The sequence below is a fragment of the Grus americana genome, unplaced genomic scaffold (assembly GCF_028858705.1).
Source record: "Grus americana isolate bGruAme1 unplaced genomic scaffold, bGruAme1.mat H_52, whole genome shotgun sequence".
NCBI classification, from domain to species: Eukaryota; Metazoa; Chordata; class Aves; order Gruiformes; family Gruidae; genus Grus; species Grus americana.
Genome location: NW_026561374.1, coordinates 61,165 through 72,753, shown reverse-complemented (window position 1 = coordinate 72,753; position 11,589 = coordinate 61,165). Strand labels below are relative to the sequence as shown.

The 11,589-nt window shown below is 44.5% G+C and overlaps 1 long non-coding RNA gene across 1 annotated transcript; it reads right to left on the bottom strand.

Annotated features, from left to right (window-relative positions):
* Positions 1-1,400: 1,400 nt before the first annotated feature.
* LOC129200329 (uncharacterized) lies at positions 1,401-5,475 on the bottom strand. Its single transcript, XR_008574858.1, has 3 exons — positions 5,339-5,475; positions 2,264-2,464; positions 1,401-1,486 (listed from the first exon to the last, which is right to left on the bottom strand). It is a non-coding gene; the product is annotated as an uncharacterized LOC129200329 (long non-coding RNA).
* Positions 5,476-11,589: the final 6,114 nt, after the last annotated feature.

Sequence of the window (11,589 nt, the reverse complement as noted above, 5' to 3'; positions counted from 1 at the left end):
CAGACATCTTCTCCTTCTCATTTTGTTCCTACATGCCTATCAAAGAGACAAAGCAAGATAGTTACCAAGCTCGGGGAGTGGTGTATGTAAGAGAGTCCATGACAGCTCCTTGGGCTCCTATAATGAAGCGAGATGGGGGTGCAAGAGGAGGACTTGGGAAGAGGTATCTCCAACACTGACAGACCTAGAGTAGAACTTCAGCTCCTCTGCTGCTGTATTTTCTCAAACTTTAACAGTTCTTTTGGGCGTTAGTTAACAATGAGGTTGGTTACCCCATTGGTTAGTCATATCTGGAAAGGATTTACCTGTTTTCACCTCTGCATATTTACTTGTGGCTCTGATGCAACCAAAGGCTTGAGCCAATGTGCTCAGCACCTCTGAAGGATAGATGTCCTCTGGAGCTGTCAGAAGGTGAATGTTTGATATTGGGCAGAAGGTTTTCTACGTTGTGTCTTTGCCAAGTCAGTCACTGGGAAACCTATTCTGAGAAAGACTCTGCATTCCTGTTATGAATGAACTCGCCTTTTGCCAAAGTATGACTGGCTGTCTGGTGCTAATCAGTGGTAACAGGATGACCTTTGCAAGTGAATAGAGCAAAAGGCAATTTGTCTTATAGAACTTGTACAACTGTTTTGTTTAATGAAACAACATGATTATAATCTTTCCACAAAGGCACATAAACAATTAGAGTAAATCTCCCTCACATGTTGCTAGGTGTTTACATAACTCATCCTTCTCTCTTATCAAATGATGTGTACAATGCACTCCTGACTCTGGCAGAACTTGGATTGTGTAAGCTTAATCAAACCTGATAAACAAATGTGTTTCCTATGATGCTGGAACAGCATCAGCACAAGTCAGCACACATTTATTTATGTACCCAGGTTCTGTTTTAAAAAAGACTTCCAGTCACCAGTGTGCAGTATTTAAACAACCAGGGGGAATGCAGAAATGTATGCTGTTACTAAGGGCATAGATATTACTCTCTCGGTGCCTGTTATATTCTTCACTTACTCCAAACTGCCAATTTTCAGTCTGAGTTTGTTATTTGAAAGATGATCGAGAGGGCAAGTTGTTGGTACTTGTATCTTTTATTTCAAGTTAAAGCTATCATGAAATTATTTGTTTACAAGCATTTACTAAGCGTACACTAAAGAAGGCATGTGAAGATTTCTGCTGCCTACTTCGACACTGTCCTGCTGTGTCTTGTCTTGGTTCATTCAAATGTCATTTCACAGGGACTGAACCAAATGATCAAACTCCTCATATAAACCTAAGGTCTGAGTCTTAAAAGTTTTCTTTTTCTTTTTTTTTTTCCCCTCCCTTTCCACTTTATGTGGGAAAACTACAGAACCTACTTTCAGTGCACAGGAAAAAGTGTTTAATGTGCCAACATCAAGTGAATTCCACGAGTCTTCTATTCATTAAACTCCCAGTTCCTCTGCATATAATTTATGTCAGTTCAGTTATGCTCCTCCAGGGTGTGCTACTAAAAGAAAAAAGAAACAGGTATTTAGCCAAAAAGAGGTGTTTTTGGCTCCAGAAATCAACTTGCACCTACTGACAAAGGAAAAACAGACATGTTTTGCCAAAAAAATAATAAACCAGGCCTATTTTTTTAAAGCCTGCAGTTAGAAGGTATAACATTTACATTGTTCTTTAGTGATTCCCTTTTTCTAACACATATGCAAAACAAACAACCCCCCCACTATTTCTCTCCATGATCAGCCTCGTACATACATGACCCTGCTCGTAATATCTAATGGTGACTTCATGCTTGTAGAGGACTGTTTGGTGACAAATCTGAACCAGACCTTGGACCCGAATACAGTTCTACAGCTGGGAACGATTAACTCTGCGCCCAGGTTTTGACTTGGGCTCCTGGATAGTGGAACTGACTATTGGATAGTGTGAGACTGACCGAGTCCAGAACTCGTAGCCAAATGCAGTAATGTTAAAAACAAAGGGCTAAATTACTTCTGCTCACGGAAAGTACTTTCACTGTGAGCAAAACTTTGAGGTTCCTGCTCCCCCTCTCCCCTTGTTCTGGCCCCCTCCCCAAAACCAGCCGGGTCCTCCTGGGTTTCCATGAAGCCTCAGATCTGGGGGCTGGGGACAGCCTGTGAGGCTGATTTGCTGGGAGGCATCAGGTTGCACAGTGCCCTTTGTTAGACTCTCTAAGTTAATTATGCTAATTGGAGCCCTGAGATTCCTCAAACCTGCCACATTAAATAGGTCTGCTTCCTCTTTGGCAGAGCCCGACCTGGCGCTGTACAAGATCCTCTGTGGATGTATGGATGCAGGAGCAGATGTACGCTTAGGGAGAGGGACCAGCCGCTGGTCTGCCTTGTGATGGAGGGTGAGGAGGAGACATGCTCTGAGAGTATCTGAACCTGATTTCTGAGGTCCTGGCTGTAACCATGTTGTTTCCCTCCATAAATTCTGGCAGGCTCTAAAGCCTCATCTATAAAAGAAAGTGAGAGACAGAGAAACTCTGAAGACAGGCTCTGAGTGGGTGGGAGACTTGATTAATTGCAATGTCAGACAAAAAGAGAAGGACATATTTTAAAGTAACAGCAAGACCTTTCCACTGAAATAAAGTAATTTTTAAATCTGCTCTGCTACATGGGCATTAATCTCAAGTCCCTCCTAGAAAGCCAATGGAGGTGATGAGGGTTGGCAGGGGGAAAGTGAGAACAAGATCTGGCCTGTAAACATAGAAACAAGGCGAAGGAGAGGAACGCTTTCCCTTTCTTTGGGGCATTTAATTGACCAGCACTCAGATAAACCCCTCCTGTTGCAGCAACATGCCCTACTCCATCCTCTACGGGCTCTGCTATTTATGTCTTGTGTGTGTGTTCCTTTTGTGCCACTGGTGCCAATAACACTTTAAAACTAAATCTGTAACTGAGCTTTATATTTATTGTCTTAGTATTTGGAAGAATCATGTAAAAATAACACTGAGTGCAAATTGTTCAAAATCATCTCCTCAATGAATTTCTTCCAATGAAACTCTCTGATATAGAATGTAAGGGAAACTACAAGGCCAAGTGCAAGGTCCTGCTCATGGGTCAGGGCAATCCCAAGCACAACTGCAGGCTGGACAGAGTAGATTGAGAGCAGCCTCAAGGAGAAGGACTTAGGGGCGTTGGTAGATATGTTGGCTCAACATAACCTGGCAATATGCACTTGCAGCCCAGAAAGCCAACCGTATCCTGGGCTGCGTCAACAGAAGCATGATCGAGGGAGGTGATTCTTCCTCTCTACTCCGCTCTAGTGAGACCCCACCTGGAGTCCAGCTCTGGAGTCCTCAGTACAAGAAAGACATGGACCTGTTGGAGTGAGTCCAGAGGAGGCCACAAAAATGATCAGAGGGCTGGAGCACCTCTGCTATGAAGACAGGCTGAAAGAGTTGGAGTTCTTCAGCCTGGAGAAGAGAAGGGTCCAGGGAGACCTTATAGCAGCCTTCCAGTACCTAGAGGGGCCTACAGGAAAGCTGGAGAGCGACTGTTTACAAGGGCATGGAGTGATAGGACAAGGGGTGATGTCCTTAAGCTGAAGGAGGGGAGATTTAGATTAGATATTAGGAAGAAATTCTTCACTGTGAGGGTGGTGAGGCACTGGAACAGGTTGCACAGGGAAGTTGTGGATGCTCCATCCCTGGAAGTGTTCAAGGCCAGGTTGGATGGGGTTTTGGGCACCCTGGGCTAGTGGAGGGTGTCCCTGCCCATGGCAGGGCTGTTGGAACTAGATGATCAACCCAAACCAGTCTATGATTCTATATGGTAAAGAATTTAACTGTTGAGGTCAGAGTGCCCCTACCTTCCACGTGTCCATTCAATAAACAGCTACTCAAAGGAGGAGGAAGAAAAAAACCCCTTTATTTCTTTTACCATTTGGGTCCACAAAAGTCCCATCTCTAATATCTCATGGGAGGAACTAAGGAGTAGCTCTTTGTAATGTTTAGAGATTTATAGAGCTGGAGACAGTGAAAGCATTTACTGTTAATGGGTAGCATCATTTGCAACAATTGTTGTACTTTGAGATATTATATGGGTAAATCTCACTGAACGCCAAATCCCATTCCAGTGGAAACAGTGGTATGGACTGTTGAAGAGAAAAAAAATACGCTATGGGAGGGAGAAATGTGTTTAACTTCAGAAACCTTACCCAAACATGTACAGATTAAGAGGTTAGAGTCTTTTACAGTTTAAATGCCATTTACCTTGCTAAGGTGCCCTGTTTTTGATTTAATTTTCTTCAGATGCTTTTAAGATAAAGCTGGAGATAAAAGAGCATGGTTCAGAGATCATTGGTGTCAATGGCAATTGCTTAATTCACTTCAGTAGGCTTTGGTGTCAAATGAAGAGATCTCCCGAACTGGGATGCAATCTATAGCCCATTGAGGTCAGTGGAAAGACAGACACTAATTTTAATGAATTTTGAACTGGACCCTGAATGTCAGACCAATGCAGACTACTTGGGTGGGTGGAGTTAAATGCATATGCTCAATCTTGGGGATCAAAGTTTAAAAACATATTCAGAATGAAAACCTGTATTTAATGAACGTCCATTCATCGTCAGACAAATAGCTTCTTAGTTTTCAATGGAACTAATCCCAAATAGATGGTGAGGCAGTTTGGCCAAATATCCGCACAGTAGTCTTTCCTTCAATAACTATTAAAATACAGTCTCTGGACTGACTTTTTGGTTATTAAGATATAGGTTCAGGATGGGCTTCCCCCTCTTCATGCTGATGATATGGTATGTACTGTACATGCTGAAGGGAGTGCAGAAAAGTGCTCTCCTTTAGCTGTTAATCAGCTTACCAGTTCTTGCACAGAAAATGCTATATTCTGGACTGTGATCCTGGCAAATAACCAAATGGGAAGTGGATTTTCAAATGCTTATTTTATTAATCTTTAAATATCGCCTCGCTAGGGCTCCAGGTGCTGAGTGGTTTATAACACTCTAAATTGTAATCATGGATAATTTTTAATCCTGTGCATACATTCCCCTACTGTAGCTGAATGGGGATCTGGGATACTGTAAAATGGAGAAGAGCTGCCTACCAGATCTGTTCCTCCTCTCTGGCGCAGCAGCACAAAGGAAATTTCCTGCTAACCCATCAAGTCCTTGAATGATTTGTAAAATACCGTAAGAGTCTGAGAGCAGTTAAAAGGAGGAGAAAGATACTGAATTGCACGTTCCTGTCCCTGGCACATCAGCCAAGTGGGACCTAATCCAACCACCCCCTGTAGTTAAATGAAGAACTTGACTAATTTTTGGATCAAACCCAGGTAGTACGCTGCCTCACATTAAGAGCAGTTCCACTTACCTTTGAGTTGCATTTTCCTTACTTTGTTTCTGTACAGATAGTTATTTGCTTGAGGGCTGGAGAGTTTGCAGACCAGCAATATTTGAGTTTTTCACCGCTATCTTCATCTTTCAGGTACGTTTTTACAAGGAACTCAGGGGTGCTGCATTATGACATTAAGTTTATTTGGCTGGCACAAGAGCTATTTACAGAGGACTTTGGCTCATCCTCTTTTCAACATTTATTAACTCAGAGGTACAAGGCGCAGACCTGATTCACCTATTGACTGTGGCTTCCTTCCAGCAGAGAGAAGCTGGTATAAGTGATGATTTTTTAAATTGAGGAAAGGATTGGATATAGGTCGGTCTGACTGAGGAATAAGTGTTGGTGGTAGAGGAATGGGGCTGGCAGCTGGCAGGGTTTGGGGAGATGGGGGAGAATTTCACTGCAAATTGAATTATAAGAGGATCTATGTGATAAAAGGAAGCCTCCTAATGGAGGTTAGTGCTCGTTCCCTGTGAAAAGCCATCAAGGTTTGGATGGCTGGCATTTCTAATTCTGTTAAGTGTCAAAATCGATGCTTGATGGGTCTGCGGGAGCCAGGCAATGGGCACGCCTGTGCTGACATACCAATTTTGTACAAGAAAGGGATGAGGAAGGGACTTCCCAGAATAAGAGTGAAACATCTCTTGAAATTTAATTTGCTTAATAAGGTTTTAAAAGCATTAAAAAAAAAAAAATTAAATAACAAGGCCATTTCCACCCTCCTCCTAAAATAAACCTCGAGCTTCATTTGCAGTTTTCCACTTGTAAGCGACACATGTAAGCGAAGGGCCTGTTGTTGCAACCCTGGACTGCTCCCAAGCAAATGATGCTTCTTTATTGAAAGCAAATGAAGAAAAAAGAGAATCTGTCAAGGAAAGAGAACGGTTTAATTGGATTAAAACCTATGAGCATGTACAGTAGGGGAGGAGAGAGCTCCTCTATCCCCGATTCCTGTGGAGAAGGCAAGGAGATTACCGGGGGGTGAAGTGAGAGCTATGCAACACAGCACAAGCAGCCATCCAAAGCCTGGAGTTAGCCAGTGCAGGGGCCCCGGAGGAATTGCCGGTTTCTTTTGGGCGGCTGGGGAGTTCTCCCTGGAAAAGGGTGGCTGGCAGTGCTCATTAGAGGGAGTGTGGGTCTCCTCTGGCACTGAATGCAAATTAAGGAGCAATGTTTGTGTTTGTGGTTCATTAGCAGTCAAGTGGTTTGTCCAAAATACATTTTGCTTTTTCTCTAAAGGGACAGCCCGTAGATTCAAGCCTGAGATTTCTTATGCATTTCAAATGACTTACTCCAGCCCTGGTCTTTCATCCCCACACTGTTATTTAAAAGAACCCTGAGTTTTGGATTCCTTTTCATCGGCTCTCAGGGAAGCAGAGACTTTGCAAGGAAGGTGCAGTTATGCTGTACAGCCAAGGTGGGAGGATGTGGAAAGTCACTCGGTGCCTTGCACTTGGGTTAAAATTTGGATGAAGAGGAACTTTGCAAATTCAAAGTCTTTTTGCAAAGCCACAGCTAATGATGGTTCAGGGTCAAGCCACTCCACCAAAGCATTCCCTAGCTCTCAGGCTGATATCTCAGTTCTGGACCCTGTAGGCAAAGTTTCTGAAGGGCTCCATGTTTTAAGAGCTCTTCTCAGCGGTGGGTCTGGAGCCTTGGAAATGTGGGTCCCGAGCCATTTCTGGAATAATGCTTGGGACACGTGATGGACGATGCCAATGTTAAAATTCTGAAGCCTGGATCTTAACTTAAGCTGAAATTTCGAGGCCTGGGATGGTCCTGAAATGCTGCTGCCCCTCACCCCCCAGTGCCACCAGAAGGGATGGAAAGTAAAACTCGGACGGGTAATTAATTGCACAGAAAGGCAGGGACAGAGAAACGGGGAAGTTTTTGCAGGTTGGGTTGGGGGAAGGGACTTTTATTTGAATACGAAGAAGCATTTGGAGCCAAACCAGCAGCAGATTGTGGTACCTTCTTAATTCTGTGAGCCACACATGAATGACCTTTTTGTCTGCCTCCGCCTGCCTGCAGTGGGGGGTTCTCCCCCCTGCCTTTCCCCACCACACACACTCATTGATAATATACATGTGCTAAATAGGATTAACTCTCCCTCATCTGCATGAGTTGTTTCTCTCCCTTGCGCCACTCAACCCGTCTTCCCCCTCTCCCCTCCTGCACCCTTCAGCCCCCCAGCTCCTTCTGGAGCTCCATGTGGGCCTTGTGTGGAGTTTAGCTCCCTCATTGTAGGGCAGCTGGTAATGGGAGCGGGGCTGAAAAGCCGGCTGTCAGGCTCAGCGCTCAGGAAGAATAGGCAGACGTCTGCTCCGCAGCTTTCCCTTTGATAGACGCGGATAATCCCTGCTATGAGAAGGCTGAGTCAAATGGAAAGGGAGAGTGAGCCCAGCGCCCTCCCACAGCCCCGAAGCAGCACAAATTGCAAATCCCGGGATTTGAGGGGAGATGGCTCATCCCTCTAAGCACCTTGTGGTGAATCCATTTCTTCCTGGAGATGTCTTTCTCTGGAGGGAGGGAAGATAGTGAAGCTGGCTCTCTGGAGGAGAAGTGCCCTTTTTGCAGCCTGAGCAGAGAGCTGGGAATAGCTCGTTTCTCCCCAGGAGCCGGCACGGGGTGCGGGAGGGGAGGACCGTGCCCCCTCCATTCACGCTTTCATCGGGGAGCGTTCCCGGCTGCCATGTGCAATTAGGCAGTGGGGGCAGATTGGGAAACAAACTCACCCAACGCAGCGAGGATCAGACCTCCAGGTCTCCAGCATGAGCCGTCCTGCGCTTTGATTTGTGAAACCAGTGAGGGAACACGTCTCAGGGTGGGGGTATGGGACATGGGGTGGCAGCCGGGAGGGGAGCAAGTCCTAAGGAAGATGCATTGGTGTTGGAGGGCCTCCTGGACAGCCAGGGCACGAGGCTCATACAGCCACTTTAGGAATAGAGCAAGGGGCAGTAGTGAGGGAATACTGCTGCAGAGGTGGGAGCTGGTTGTTTGAATCTCAGTCCCAGTGTGCAAGAAGTGATGGGTTACGGTATCACATCACTTAGGGACTCGCTAGGAGGCAAAAACTCTGGCTCAAAGTCTCTTTCCAACTTGAGCAGTCTGGAAACTTGTTTTCCTGTCGCTCAGGTGGGTGTCTTGCCCTTAGTCAGGCACTGGTTGGGTGTCTCTGACTATATCTCACTTTCTGCAAAATAGTTTTGAAAAGTCTTGATTTTGAAATGTTTATCTGGCATGAAATGGTGACTTAAAAACTCAGAAAGGAGCCTTTTTCTTTTTTTGCATGTAACTTGTATGGAGCTGGCATTCCCTAGCATGTACCCAGAGGTTTAAGACAATGTTCAGGCAGGATGTTAAATAATTTTATTCACTGATGTTTACAAAAACTCATGGTTTAGGGCTTGGGCCAAGTATTACCATGTTGCTTGGTAACACCCATGGCCCACTGAGAGAAGAAGATGAGGCAGAGCCAGAACAAGAAACAGGAAAATATGAACCAGTGAGAACCAAGCAGGGCTTTTTAGCTGAACTTCAAATTTCTTTTGCACGTTTATGTTGAATCTACTCTACTTATCCACTCTTGGTGCCTCCAGCCCTTTAGATGCGTACAGTTTATCTTCAGATTAAAGAGGTTGTTCCCTCACATTCTCCAATGCTGAATATTTACCTGTACCCGCCGAACCTTTCTGATGCAAAAACTTTGGCTTGATGTTTCCACAAAACAGGTTTTCTGCAAGCTCCCTCTGCTTCCAGCTAGCCTGGGAGGACACTAGGAGACACTGCTCTCCCAGTGTTTCAGGGCCTGCTCTCCCATATGGGATCCGAAAACAGAGCAGTATCATAAGCAAATGGGTGGCACTAACCAAGCATTTGAGAACCTGGAAGGAACTTTTGTTTCCAATTCAGCTTTCAAAAGAGGCAAAAGGCCAAGGGCTTTCATGTTATTTATCTGAACCCATTTTCCCATCCTTACTTGAGGCTCAAACAAAAGTAGTCCATGCCGAGTCTTGCAGATGGATTAGCAATCAAGCATACAGCTGCACATACCTGGCACTCAAGTGTTTGTGCTAGCCAGCCTCCTAAGACCCGATCTCATTTTTATTTTTTGGGTGCTGGAATGTGGGAGTGGGTGGAAGGGCCAGGATGTGAGAAGCCTCCACAGATGTTTTACAAGAAGGAAGTGAATCTATAGTTTAGGCAATCTGATTTACTTGAATCTCCAGATTGCTTTCTTGGAGGGTTTTTTGAGTTTTACTGGAATTTCTGATGGATGTTTGGGCCGTAGCTTATTTTATTAGAATTGATTTTCCTATATCCCTTTATATAGTCTTCCTCTTCTCCTCTTGAGACCATCCTGATCATCTAGAAGTGAGGAGCTGACCTTACTGCATAAGCAATGGCAATTTGCCTCCAATATAAAAGTCTTCATCATGTCATGAACAGCTTTATCTATTTCTTTTAGATATAGCTTGGAAGCCTTTCCCTAATTAATTTCAAAACCTTGAGGTTCCTTTTTCAGAAGTGTTTACCCATCTAATATCAGCTAACTATGGGCAGCTCAGTGTCACCCTGCTGTATCAATCCAAGGGAGCAGTCTGTTGGACAGCAAACTCCCCACTGAAGCAAAAGAGAGGCTCAAAATATTGACAGCAGTTCAGGTTAAATTCGTAGGCTTCTTAGAACTGCGGGCTTAAGCCTGTTGAAGGGCTTGCATGTGAAACCTGGCCGATAGCAGGCTTGAAACCACACACACCACATATGGTTCCACCTAGTATGGACAAGCAGTACAGCAGAGGCTGCCAGAGTGGAGTGAGATTTCAGCTGAGATTTTGGCTTTGTTCAAATCCAGAAACTTCAAAACGCCACCACAAACAGAGAAAGTTGGAAATGAAAGGCAAAGGGCTGGATTTGCCCTGGAGAACGGGATGTTGAGAGGGACAATGGGGCTTCATCACAAGGGGCTTTCTGCTGGAGCTGGAAATGCCCAGCCCAACAGAAATGCTTTGCCACCGTCTGTACTGAGCAAAGACCCTCCTCCACTAGATCTGAAACACAAGGGTTGTATCAAGGTGTACAAGGTGACCTCTGTGCGGCCAAATCCCCCTCTTTGTCCATGTGCTTTGAGCAGAGGTCAACAAAATGTTTCAGGAAAGATGCTGCATGCCTGTGTGCACACACCAGGTTGTAAAAATCTGTGAAACTCTTTCATAGAAAACCAATGGGCAGGCCTCCCTGTAATGCAAAGCAGCCTGTGTTCTGTTTGCACTTGGAAAGCTTGGAAATAGGAGTGAGGTCTGCGTTGGCGCAGGGAAAATCTTGAATCCTCACAGCCAGCAGTGCTGGCAGCCGGAGATGATCATTGTCAATAATACGCAGGAAGATTGTGCTCTATTGTTGCGGTTCATTATTAAATTACATAATTTTCATTTTTTCCATCCTTAAGTTTTACCACTTTAAAATGGTTTGTCCTATGCAATCAAATGTGATCCTTGAGCCTCAGCTTAAAAACCCAATAACAATGAGCATTCTCTGGAATGGAAAAATAGAAAGAAAATAAAGGGGTTATATAGTAATTCACTTAAATATGTGTGTAGAATCTATCTGAGAGCCTGATACAAAAATATTGAGTGAACTGCATCCAGACCACTGCTTTGAAGGCACAGATAAAACATCTTGGTGCTAGGGTCAGCCCAATCTCCTTATCCCAGGAAGAAATACATCTGGTGTGGAGGTGGGCATCAGGTAAGATAATTTTCTCAGGGACTTTACTAGCTCTCTGATGAGAAATTTGATAGTAGTTTAAGCTCCCCAGTATTGTGTTTGCAATGGACTTCAAGTTTTGACATGGTAGTCCCTGTGCCTCAGCTGTATAGAGGAAACTTTTAAAGTTAAGCTCATGCAATTGCTTGTGGTGATGTCAGTGAAAGCCAGGATGTGGATACTCAAACATTATGAGTTCAAAACTGATAGAATTGCTTAACTGGTATGATTGCTTTTTATAACACACCAGGCAGCCATGGAGGAACTGAGCTGAGTACTATAGAGCAGGAAAGAATCTGAACTGATGAGTAACAGCTCTAAGAGTCTAAACCTGGTTATCCTACTCCACCAAGAATTAGTTGCTAATGGCTCCATGCAAGTGCCCAGAAGATTCTTTTTTTTCCCCATGCCAGCAGCTCTCTGTATTACAAATTCAAGTGTCCCACGAAATGTTGCTGCAA